This window comes from Eriocheir sinensis, chromosome 35 (assembly GCF_024679095.1).
Source record: "Eriocheir sinensis breed Jianghai 21 chromosome 35, ASM2467909v1, whole genome shotgun sequence".
In the NCBI taxonomy this organism is placed as follows: domain Eukaryota; kingdom Metazoa; phylum Arthropoda; class Malacostraca; order Decapoda; family Varunidae; genus Eriocheir; species Eriocheir sinensis.
In genome coordinates this window covers 14193650-14206228 of record NC_066543.1, presented here as the reverse complement: position 1 = coordinate 14206228, position 12579 = coordinate 14193650, and the positions used below count along the sequence as shown (strand labels likewise).

The 12579-nt window shown below is 42.9% G+C and overlaps 1 long non-coding RNA gene across 1 annotated transcript in view; it reads right to left on the bottom strand.

The window, feature by feature from the left end:
- The window catches only part of LOC127007457 (uncharacterized), a 196161-nt gene extending 185940 nt beyond the window's left edge, over nt 1–10221 (bottom strand). The window contains exon 1 of the long non-coding RNA XR_007760260.1: nt 10080–10221. This is a non-coding gene — a long non-coding RNA (uncharacterized LOC127007457). The remainder of the gene's footprint in view (nt 1–10079) is intronic.
- Between the last annotated feature and the right edge of the window lie 2358 nt (nt 10222–12579).

Sequence of the window (12579 nt, the reverse complement as noted above, 5' to 3'; positions counted from 1 at the left end):
ACTTGTCCTCTTTGTCCTCTTCCTTTCGTCCCCGTCCTCGTCCTCATCGCCTCAGCTCAGGACAATGCCAACGTGAGCCGCTCCTTCATCACTAAGCCCGCCTCGCTCATCCTTCAAAACGGTCAAACTCTTTACAGCGCGGTAGCCACGTTCAAAGAATTATGTTATCGTCGATGCGCACGTGGACACCGCTGAAAGTTTTCGTTTTATATTTCATTAAAAGATAAAAAAAAAAAGCTTATATAAAACTGTAAGGGATTGCAAATGGTTTCCTGCTTCAACAGAGGATTAAAAATGTTTTATGTCACATTAAGGATTGAAAACGTTTTTATACCGCAGTAAAGGTTTTATTTTGTTTTTTTATATCCCGGGAAAGGATTGAAAAGTTTCCTAAAGCAAAAAATGTTGGCAACGTTATTGGTCGCATTAAAGGGCTGGAAAGAAAAACAGGGGAATAAGGACGGTCCAAACTATCGGTCTGAAATACACACATGCGGCATTAACTTGATTCTGCACATCAGGAGAGCAGCCGCAGTTACTTCAGTACTTTTAAGGCGAGGCACTTTCGATCACAGAGCATTACCGGCAACAATCACACGGGCTATACATATTCAGCTAAGTTGTAGAAGGAAGGGACTCGAACGTTCTTATAAATCTTAGAAACCTTGACGCATTTCCCGAAAACGAAAAGGACAATTGATACAAAGAGACAAAGCAAGGGAGGGAGAGAGGATGGTGAAAGAGATTAAATACCCCTTTATCTCCCCTTAGCAGCTCACAAGTACACAATCAAGGCACCCTGGAACACCTCACGCATTATGAAATAGGATGGACGAGGGAAGAGTTATCAAAATAGTAGAAATTGAAATGAGAATGAAAATAAAGAAAAAGCAAGGTATGAGAACTTATCTTTTGCCTCCCATTCCTGACGGCCACACCAACACTGCACCAATTACTGATTACTATTACTGTTGCCTCATACCGGAGCCTAGGCCTGGATCAGGAGATTCGAACAGGCAACGCTGGCTGACACGATAAGCTGAAGGGTCCAAACACACACACACACACACACACACACACACACACACACGATTGGAACAGAACCCGTTTGATAAAAATAACGATGCTCATCACCGCTATCTTCACCATCAACACCACCACCATCCCATTTTCCCCACCTCGTCCTCCCCTCCCCTACCCCCCAAGACGCACCTGCCCACCGGTATATCAAAATGCTGGGCACGCTTGGCCTTTCACGGTTAATCAGCGCGCGGCGTCCGGGCGGCGGCGCGACGCATTCATTTTCCATCTCATCAGCAGGGCACAAAGAGGCGCGCCCGCCCAGACCTGATCACCGGCTTCAATTACTAATTAACGAATAATACATTCCTTATCTCTTTCATTACGGGCTAATTAATGGCCGGACGGACCATGCATGTGAAACACCAAATCGAGGGGATGTAGAGGAGGGGAGGGATAGGTAGGTAGGTAAGTAGGTAGGGAGGGAGGGAGGAGGGAGGGCTATATAATTCACCATTAACACTACAGCAGGCAACTTTTTGTATGAGATTCAAATTATTTTTCCCCATTTTTCTACCGTTTTTAAATTTTATGCGTTTTCTTCATCAGTTTTTCTCTCGCTTTTCCACCTTCAGCATATTGGCTTGCGGTGAGTGTAAGAATGGAAGGAAGGGGAGCTGGAAGGTGGGGGATGGGAGGGGGAAGAGGAGGAGGAGATGAGAGTGCGGAGGGAAGAACAAAGGCAGACGGGGGGAAGATGGGAAAAGAGAAGACCGAAATCAGGCAAAGGAGGAAGGACGAGCATGAAAACGAGGCACAGAAGATGAGTAAGGAAAGAACAAGAAACCGATAAACAAGGAAGGAGAAAGGTGGAAGAAAAAGGGGGAGTAGTGAGGATGAGAGGCAAAAGGTGGAGGCGAATAAAGCGTTTGGGAGAGAGAAATCAAATCGGAGGGAGAGTGGGCGGGAAGGAGGACTCGGAAATGGAAGAGTGGGAGGAGTGAGGCCAGACAAATTGAGGGAGGATGAGGAACGCGTGCAAGGAAGGGGAGAGGAAGAGGAGTGAGAGGAAAGGGCGTGAGAGGAAAGCAATTGGAGGAGACGAGAATGTGGTGGGAGTCAGGAAAACATAACGGGAATAGGTGGAGTAAGAGACGACGAAGGGAACAGAAGAGGAAAAATAGTATAGTGTGCAAGGAAGGGGAGAGAAAAAGGAGTGGGAGGGAAAGGCGTGAGAGGAAAGCAATTGGAGAAGAGAATGTATTTAGAATCAGGAAAACAAAACGGAAATAAGGGGAGTGAGGTGAAAGGAAAAGAAGACGAAAGGGAAATAAAAGAGAACAGAGAAGTGACGAAAATTAAAATAGAAGGTATGGATGTTAATAAAGAAAAGAAAATCAAAGTAGGTAGGAGGGGTGTTGGGCAATGAGAAAGAAGCGAAATGAGAAAAAAAAGTAGAATAGGTGGAAATATGTAAGGAGAATGAGGGAAGAGACGAAATAATAGGAGAGAGAGAGAGAGAGAGAGAGAGAGAGAGAGAGAGAGAGAGAGAGAGAGAGAGAGAGAGAGAGAGAGAGAGAGAGAGAGAGAGAGAGAGAGAGAGAGAATGACGCACGACAGCAAGTAAAAGAAAAAAAAGTGACGAAGTAAAAAAATCAAGATATGAAAAATGATTTGTGAATATATAATAAAAAAAATAAAGCAGATAACTGTGTCGATTTATATTTCTAACTCTCTCTCTCTCTCTCTCTCTCTCTCTCTCTCTCTCTCTCTCTCTCTCTCTCTTTCCTCCTCTTTCACCGTCTACAGTCCCTCTTCATCCCCTCATTCCCTCTCCAATGGTTCCCTTTTCATCATTTTACGCCCTCATCCCTTCACTAAATACACGCATCATTGATTGACTCGTTGGAAAACAAAGGAAAATAACATAGAAAATGGCGGAAAAATGAAGCAGTAATTTATCCCGTATTTTTATCAATCAGTCATTATATTCACGTATGTTTTATCAATGTATTTTTTTGTGTGTGTGTGTGTGTGCGATCTAATTAATAAAGAAGAGTGCTGAATATATCCCTTCGGTAGTTTATACGATAATTAGTTATTCTCTCTCTCTCTCTCTCTCTCTCTCTCTCTCTCTCTCTCTCTCTCTCTCTCTCTCTCTCTCTCTCTCTCTCTCTCTCTCTCTCCTTCCTCTTTCCATCCCTTCCCTTTAAACGTCCCTCCATTCCCTCTCACTCAATCTTTCCCTCTTTCTCTCCTCCCTTTCCTATGTAGATTCTTCATTTTTCTATTCCTCCCTCCATTCTCTTTCTCAGTCACTATTTCAATCTTTTCCCTCATCCCTTTCCTACGTAGATTCTCCGTTTCTCTATTCTTCCCTCCATTCTCTTTCTCAGTCATTCTTTATGCTTTTCTCTCCTCCCTTTCCTACGTAAATTCTTCTTTTCTCTAAATTTATCATCATTCTCCTTCCAAGTCGTTCTTTCTCTCTATCCCTCCTCCCTTTCCTACGTAGATTCTCCATTTCTCCATTCTTCTCTCCATTCTCTTTATCACTCTTTCCCTCTTTCTCTCTTCCTCTCCTCCCTACGTTATTCTCTTTTTATTTAAATTTCCCTCCATTCTGTTCTCCTTCCCAGTCAGTCTTTCTCTCTTCCTCTCCTCCCTACATTATTCTTCTTTTCTCTGAGCTTCCCTTCATTCTCTTTCCCAGTCACTCTTCCCCTCTTTCTCTCCTTCCTTTCATACCTTAATTCTCCTTTTCTCCATCCCTCATTTTAATTTCCCATTCGTCTTGGTTTTCCTCTACACGAGCGAGGCGAACACCACTCTAAGTAAATATATGAGAGAAGGCAAGGAAAGTAGAACCCTCAGACAGACTTAAGAGCTAAACGTGATGCAAAGGATTGGGAAAAGAGGAACAGGAAGAAGGAGGAGACGGGGGTAGAGAGGGCAATATGAGAGAGAGGAGAAGAAAGGGAAAAGGTTATAGGAAAAGGTGAGTACAGGTATGAGTGTTAGTGTTATGAATACTGAGTAGGGACTGAAATAAATAGGGGGTAAATAATATAAACAATAGAAAAGAGGAAAGAGAAAATAAAAACGGTAGAAACAAGTGATTATGCAAGGCCTTTGGGGATGAGAAAATGATGTAAAAAATGGGGAAAATAAAAGAATGAAAAAAAAAGGAAGGAAGGAAAGAACAAAGCTAGGAAGGAGGAAAGGATGTACAGAAGTGAGAGAAGTTGAGCAGCAAATAACACAAGAATAATAGAAATAGAAGGAAGAAAGAATTGGAAATGTATGTATAGGTCTGTAACGAGTGTCGACCCTTCCCCCTATATTTTTCAACTTCCTCCCTGAAACATTATGCAGCTGCTGGCAGGACACAGAGGAAGGGGCAGAGGAAGAAAGGGAAGGGATGGGATGTGGAGGGAAGGATAGTGAAGGGGTGTATAGGGGTGTAGAAAGGACATACAGGAAAACAGTAAATAGTATAAAAGGAATGTTTATCAGCCGTAACTTGATATATTTTGTTATTTATGAGAGGAAACGGTGTTGGTGGCGTTAACATTATTTAATCTTTCTTTTTTCTCCCCTACTACTACTACTACTACTACTACTACTACTACTACTACTACTACGCAGAAATGAGAAAATAGACAACAGTAGAGGAGTGGATATAAACCATGTCTTACACCACCACCTCCACCACCATCACCATCACCACCACCCCTACCACCACCACCACCATCACCATCACCACCACCCCTACCACCACCGCCCCCGCTGCTCCTCGTCTGTAGAAAACTAACGTCTCGCCTCTTGTCTCTTCCACCGTGATGAAAACAACAACAACACAGGTCAGTATTTCCAGACGCTTCCGGCTCTCACATCAACTACTTCCAAAGGCCAAAGAGGAGATCAATCGGGTCCTCATGAGTGTTTCCTTAGGTTCATGGTCCAGAAGAAGGGTCAAACTACCACCAAGGTCATAAAACTACCTATGGAAATGCCCATAAATCCTACGAAAGCCTTTGTTAAATATATGTGCTGGGCGACGATAGGTTTAAGAGCATGACCCACAGATTCTTCCCCAAGCCTCAAGCGAACGTTCTTTCCCACACACTCGCAGCGGCTTCCATCACCCTCCACCGGTTGTTAAGCAAATACTGTTTTTTCTCTATATTTTTTTAATTGGAACGGCATTTGCAGGTTTTATTTTTATCATTTATGTTGAAAATGTTTTGCTCTGCTCGTAAAAAAAATATATAGTAGTTGTAATGGAGCTGTGACGTAAAATATCAATACTACAAAGAATAATTCCCTTTCGCCATTCCATTTGCCTTCCTGTCTGTGTCTGTCTGTTTGCTTGTATGTATGTTGACCTGTCTGTCTGTCTGTTTCTCGATCTATTTATTATTGTCTTGTTGTGTGTGTCTGTTTGTGTCTGTCTGTCTGTCTGTCTGTCTGTCTGTGTCTGTCTATCTGTCTGTCTGTGTCTGTCTAGATCCTCGAAATGAAAACCAACAGTGAGAGAGGACGATGACGGAGCAACAAGAAGGTTCACACACACACACACACACACACACACACACACATACAATACGCAATACCCAGAGAGAGAGAGAGAGAGAGAGAGAGAGAGAGAAGACGGCTTGCCCTACTGTCCCACTTACCTCGCCAGCATGTATAGAGCATCGTTATATTTTTTTCTTAAGTTGAGGTGAGTGGACTAAGACGTGCATCTTTTGCTGTTCCTCCTGTGTGTGTGTGTGTGTGTGTGTGTGTGTGTGTGTGTGTGTGTGTGTGTGTGTGTGTGTGTGTGTGTGTGTGTGTGTGAGATGAACGTGTTTTTCTGTTCCATTAATTAATTATTTTCCCTCCTGCCTTTCATTTTAATATCCGCTCTTCTTCCTCCGTGTTCCTCTCTCCTCCTTTTCCCCTTTTTTTCTGCAGCCCTCGTCCTCCTCTCTTTCTTACAACCTTGTCACATCTCTCATAAACAGAAGCCCTTGCAGGAGCTAGTGTTGGGAGGGAGGGAGAGAGAGAGAGAGAGAGAGAGAGAGAGAGAGAGAGAGAGAGAGAGAGAGAGAGACCAATCTTACACGTTTCTATTTCAAGAGCTATAATTCAACTTCTTTCAATTTTCACCCTCCTGCCTCCCAGTCTTTTTGGTTGCTTCATTAGTAGCATTTGTGGTTGGTTTTCTTGGTTAGGAGAGATTCCGGTAAAGGTCACGTCCGAAGAGAGACAGAAAGAACAGATTTATTGTGTTTCGCATTATCTTTGTATATCTTGACCTTTTAGTTTCTGGCTGTTGATCTATTATTTTTCTGCCCTTCATTTTTTGGGGGTTCTTTTGTCAGTATTTTTATTTTTTTTATTTTTTACTTCTGCTCACCCAACTCCTCTTCTATCTCCTATTCCTCCTCCTCGTCGTCATCTTTCCATCTTTCACATTCTTTCTCTTCTTTTTCTTATGTTTTTTTTTTCAATTTCTTTTACATTTGTCTTTTTTTCGTCTTCCTTCTCCTGCTCCTCCTCCTCCGCGTTTTATTCTTCCTCCTCCTCCTCCGCCTTTTCTTCTTTTCCTATCTTCATTTTCTTCATCATCTTATACTTCTTCGACGGTTTCTCCATTTCCAGGAACGACAAGATATCGGTGTCAGTCGCCTCCGTTAAGAACGCTCTCCACTTTGTTTTTTACGCCTTCCTTCTCATCCTCTTCCTCCTCCACCTCCTCTTTCTCTCCTTCGTACTCTTTGTCGGCTTGATCTCGAGATTACTACCTTCTCCAGCTTACTTATGGATGTCTTTCATCTTCATTTTTCGTGCCGACACCTTCCATACCAGTCTATTATTCACGGCGTCATCTATTAACTCTTTTTGGAGATCTTCAGCCCGTCATTCTTCATACTCGATCAATGGGACTCTTCTTCAACGCCTAGTTTCCATGCGGGGCAGTTATATAGTGTGTCTTCTATTCACGCTAACACATATTTTCCTCGTCACCAGTTTATCACACCTCGAGGCTTCATCCGTTATGTTTTTCTTCGACTAACTTTGCACTCGCACGTAATTCATTTCAGCCGTAAAGGTGGTCATTCTTACACCAATAATTTATGTATCATTTACCATCTCGCCCATGCATTATCATGAATTTTTCCAGTGGGAATTCTCTTCTTCATTCTCCGAGTCATTCATGTTTAATTATCTGCCTTGCTCTTCTTCACTCACCCCTTGAACTTTTTCGGCTATACATCATTACTTAATCATTTCACCCTAGTTCCTCGCCCCTAAACACGTCACCCGCGCCAAGTTTCTCATTCTGCCCTGCCACGCGACTTTCCAGCACCGGCTCTTTACATCTGCCGCGAGGGCCGTATATTACAGCTTTGTTTCCATCACGCCCCGAGGAACCCTCTTCGAAACGATATTAATTTTTGCTCTCCGACTCCCGGCTTCGTGTTCATGCTGCCCAGCCCTCGGATTCTTGTAACAGGTTGGTGCGCAGACACAGTTTCTTATTAGGATTTCATTTAAAGGAGTTCTGGCAGAGTTCACCCTATTTTTCCTTTTCTCTACATATATCAGATCTTGTCGCTGCTCCCGCCTTTTGTCTTAGGTTCTGTTTTCTGCCTTGCTTTCTATAATCATATCTGCCTAGTGCCGGTATGTGATTTAAAACTATATCCAACTCTCTCTCTCTCTCTCTCTCTCTCTCTCTCTCTCTCTCTCTCTCTCTCTCTCTCTCTCTCTCTCTCTCTCTCTCTCTCTCTCTCTCTCTCTCTCTCTCTCTCTCTCTCTCTCTCTCTCTCTCTCTCTCTCTCTCTCTCTCTCCTGTCCCTCTCTACCTCCCTCTTCCCCCTTTTTCCCCTCTCTCTCTCCCTTCCACTACCTTCCCCTCTCCCAATCCCATCCTTTTATCCTATCCTTTTCCTCTCCCTCCTTCTCCCTTCCTCTTAACTCTCCCTTCTCCCTCTCAACCTTCCAATACCTTCCCCTCTCCCTTTCCCTTCCTCCTATCCTACCGTCTTCCTCTCCTTCCCTTTCTCATGCAAACTCTTTCCTCTCACTATTTCCATCTCAAAGTTTCTACGCTATAATATAAATTTTCGACTACATACAGCTAAATCGTCTCTATTCTAGTTAACTCTAAAAAGATCTACATATGTTCAAACACTGTCAAGGGAAATGAACACAACATATGCTCTGCTTGAATGATATTTAAAAAGCTGCACTCGCTTCATTTATTTACGCTTATAGCTACTTTGTGTTATATTTTTGTTCCAGATTGCGTGATTCACAGCACTCAACGCGATGACCACCAGAAAAACGACGGAGCACAATTTACATGCAATTACTGTACCTGTCAAATATTTATACAACGACCATGTAGCTTCATACACACTCCGCCATGAATACACTACCATGATCTATCTTTCTTTTTACCGTGAAGGAAGCAGCACAAGGGCAAATAAAAGTGAGAAAAAACGGCCGCTTATGTATTATTACCCCTATAAAAGAGTGTATATATTCCTTTGAGAGAATTAACAACCCTTATTTATTGTTCTAACAGGAAAGGAAGCAGCTCAAGGGTAAAAATAAGAGTGAGAAATAAAAAGAATGCGTGCTGACTATACTCCCCCCTATTAGATGCCTTTGAGAGGAGTCACTTCCACACACCACACGCACACGGACACGATTCCTTTTCCAGGCGAATTATAAACTTCCCGGATGCTGCAGACACTCCTATCCATGCGCCGGGTCTTGCCTTGACGGGGAAATTTCCTTTGTCTCTTGTTTACCATGCACGAAATAGCACTGTCTGTCATATTAAAGAGAGAGAGAGAGAGAGAGAGAGAGAGAGAGAGAGAGAGAGAGAGAGAGAGAGAGAGAGAGAGATATGCCGCCACTCATGCAAACACAAATAAATCCATGCTTACAATAATACTTGGCTAACAGGAGGGAAAAATATTATAATGGATGGCGTGAAAAGAAAAACGAGATACAGGAAGAAAAGAAGAAGAAGCAGAAAGACTGTGTGTATATATTCGTCACAAAACAAAAAAAAACAAAAAAAAAAATCAGACCAAAAGAAAAATAATGGATGACCCTTCAGAATGCTTTCACAATAGTTCCTCTCAGGTGTTGCATTACGTTAATTACAGGTACACTTGACGGGGGAGGGGGAGGGGGGGAGAGGAAGGGGGTGTAGGTGAGAAAAGAGGGATGAGGAGTGAACTAATGCAGGAAATACAATAAATGGTTTAGAAGTGTGTGTGTGTGTGTGTTCGTTTATACATTTACGGCCCATTACCAGGAGACGCATTCGTACACATCTTCAAGTTACTCTATTATTCTTTTTTTCCTTCCTATCCGTTTGCTGTCCACCTCCCTCCCTTCATTATTTCTCTCCCTCTCCCTCTCTCTCTCTCTCTCTCTCTCTCTCTCTCTCTCTCTCTCTCTCTCTCTCTCTCTCTCTCTCTCTCTCTCTCTCTCTCTCTCTCTCTCTCTCTCTCGACTCTATTCTTGCTGCATGCATTCCAAATTACCGAAGCGGGTGACCCATCTCTTGTGTCCCCGATAACTGCTCGTCCATTTCTTTCCCTGGCTTCACCCTTCTGTTTTCTTCTTTTTCGCTTTATCAATGTGTATATCTGCAGGAACATACATTTTTATACTCTCTCTCTCTCTCTCTCTCTCTCTCTCTCTCTCTCTCTCTCTCTCTCTCATCCCAAGACTGAGGTCAGGCTCCCATCCCTAGCCGGAAAGATTAAACCTATTCTTCTCCCTCTCTCTCTCTCTCACTCTCATCATTCTCATCTCTTTCCTTCTAACTCAATGCCAATGCCAAAAGAGAGAGAGAGAGAGAGAGAGAGAGAGAGAGAGAGAGAGAGAGAGAGAGAGAGAGAGAGAGAGAGAGAGAGAGAGAGAGAGAGAGAGAGAGAGAGAGAGAGAGAGAGAGAGAGAGAGAGAGAGATTAGACAAACAGACACTAAAATCCACATACAAACACACAAAGAGAAAGACAGACAGGAAGACCGAGAACACACCTGGAAGCGACGTAACAGGTGTCAACAACCAGGCGCATTAATCTCCCAGGGCCGCGGGGACAAGCAGGTTGGAGCAGCAGGAAGAGGCAGGTAAAACTCAGGCATCATACACTTCCCTTTGTGAGTTCGCCGTATACAGGCCTCTCTCGCGCCTCTGAAAGGGAGAGGAGCGTTGGTTGATAAATGAATAAATGGGAAGATGAATATGGATGTTTGCCCACCGCTAAAAGGCAGAGGGGATTATGTTGATGATTGTATAGGCAGGTACATACATATGGATTTCTCGTACCGCTAAAAGGGAGGGCTACACCAGCTGATAAAAATGTGGAGGTAGGGTCATGAATATGGAGAGTGAGTGTCGCCGAAGAGAAAGTGACTGCCTCGTGTGTATTCGTATAAGCCGGATGAATAAACAGGAAACAGAAAACTTGAAGAGTGGGACGCAGGGAAAAGTGCAATGCAGCATCACTCTTACAACACCAAGGGGTCGCACTCATTTATATGCGGGGAGAAAGCGAAAAATAACGATGAAAATAATAATAGGAAATGACAAATATTCATATTGAAGTATTTATTAAAAAAGCTTCAGCGATACTAAAGAGCTTATTAATACAATAATTAAGACCATTGTTAGCCATTCAAGGGAGAGATAAGCGATACAGTCATAATAGGCATAATAAATAATTATAAACATGTTCACCTGTTTAAATTATGACCCAAGTGTATCCGTTAATGAATTAATAACAATACACAAATGGAAGCTGCGGACCATTGGACGAAAGGGGATACTAATTAATAAATGAAGACACGAACAGAGAAACCTTGAAATTAATCAGAGGAAAGGGATAAAAAATACGATGATTTAGGGAAATGAGTCAATGAGACTTCAAAGAATAAATATATATAAGCTATTGGCTTAACGACATAAATTCACATGAAAAAAACTATGATTTTTGAAGAGTATATACTTGAAAATTAACTGATATATTTACCCCCGTAATAATTTTTTTTCAAAATATATGAAGGAGGAGCAGTGACAAGTAATTGATTATTCAGCTAAAAGCTATATGTCAAAAGGTCAGTATTAGTCATGCTTTTGTTGTTGTTGTTGTCACTGTTTTTGTTATTGCTGTTACAATTGCTGCTATTGTTTTCTGCTAGTGTCAACATCATGTTAGGCGTACATACGTTCGTCCCTCCAACATTAGGAAGTTCCTCTCTCCCTTGTTCCATCTCTCCTAACTTGCCTCACTTCACCCCTTCACATGCGACATCTTCCTCCTCTCATATTCCTTATTACTTTCACCATTATTTGTTATTAGAAGAGCAATCCCTTCATCTCAAACGCGTTACGTATCTCATATTTTACAAGATCCCTCCGTCAACATCATTTACCTACGACTCGCTTTTAATAACTCACTCACGCACTCGATTTCACACTCGTTTAGTCACTCACTCAGTTCATTATGTTCAGACTGTCAAAACAATCTATTAGGGACTTCATTAGTATCATTACCTCACACGACAATAGTTCATTACAAAGTCTCCCCCACCTCTCTCTCTCTCTCTCTCTCTCTCTCTCTCTCTCTCTCTCTCTCTCTCTCTCTCTCTCTCTCTCTCTCTCTCTCTCTCTCTCCTTTAGTGCGCCATGCATTCCACTTACATTTACGATCCTTTCTAAACAAGATGACCTTCACTCTCCTCCCGTCCCCTCATCATCCCTCAACGCCGCCCCTCTTATTAGCTCGGCCGCCCCTTCCCGCCACTCAGCAGGTAAGCCTCTCTGTCCGCACACTTCACATAGCAGGACAAGCAGCCACTCTACACTTAATTCAGGACCTCAATTTAGCTCACGCAGACAGAAAGTTGCACACACACACACACACACACACACATAGGCACACTAGAATTTACAAACGTCGGTATAGGGAGCAAGAATATTTTCATGTGTGTATCCAATTTCGAGACACGTATAGATGGATGTACAGAAAGATAGATCGAAAGATAAATAGATAGAGCTAGAAAGAGACACAGACAGACAGACAGACAGGGAAAGTAAAAATCAATGTATGTTGTTTGAAATGGTGTAGAGGCGCAGAAGTAAACTAAAATAAGGATTCTGAAAAGGGATGGAGGGAGCAACTTTGATGATGGAAAAAGATGAGAAAAAGCATGAATAGGAGGAGGAGGAGGAGGAGGAGGAGAAAGAAAGGGGGCAGAAAGAGAACGTGAGAGGATGAGGAGGAGGAAGAAAAGGGGCAGAAAGAGGACGCAAGAGGAGGAGGAGGAGGAAGAGGAGGAGGAATGGCTGAAATTGAGAGGGGGATAGGAAGGCGGGTCGCAGACAAAAGAATGGAGGGTAAGGGAGTGAGGGAGACTGATGAAGATTAATCTAGAGCCATGCAAAAGAGAGAGAGAGAGAGAGAGAGAGAGAGAGAGAGAGAGAGAGAGAGAGAGAGAGAGAGAGAGAGAGAGAGAGAGAGAGAGAGAGAGAGAGAGA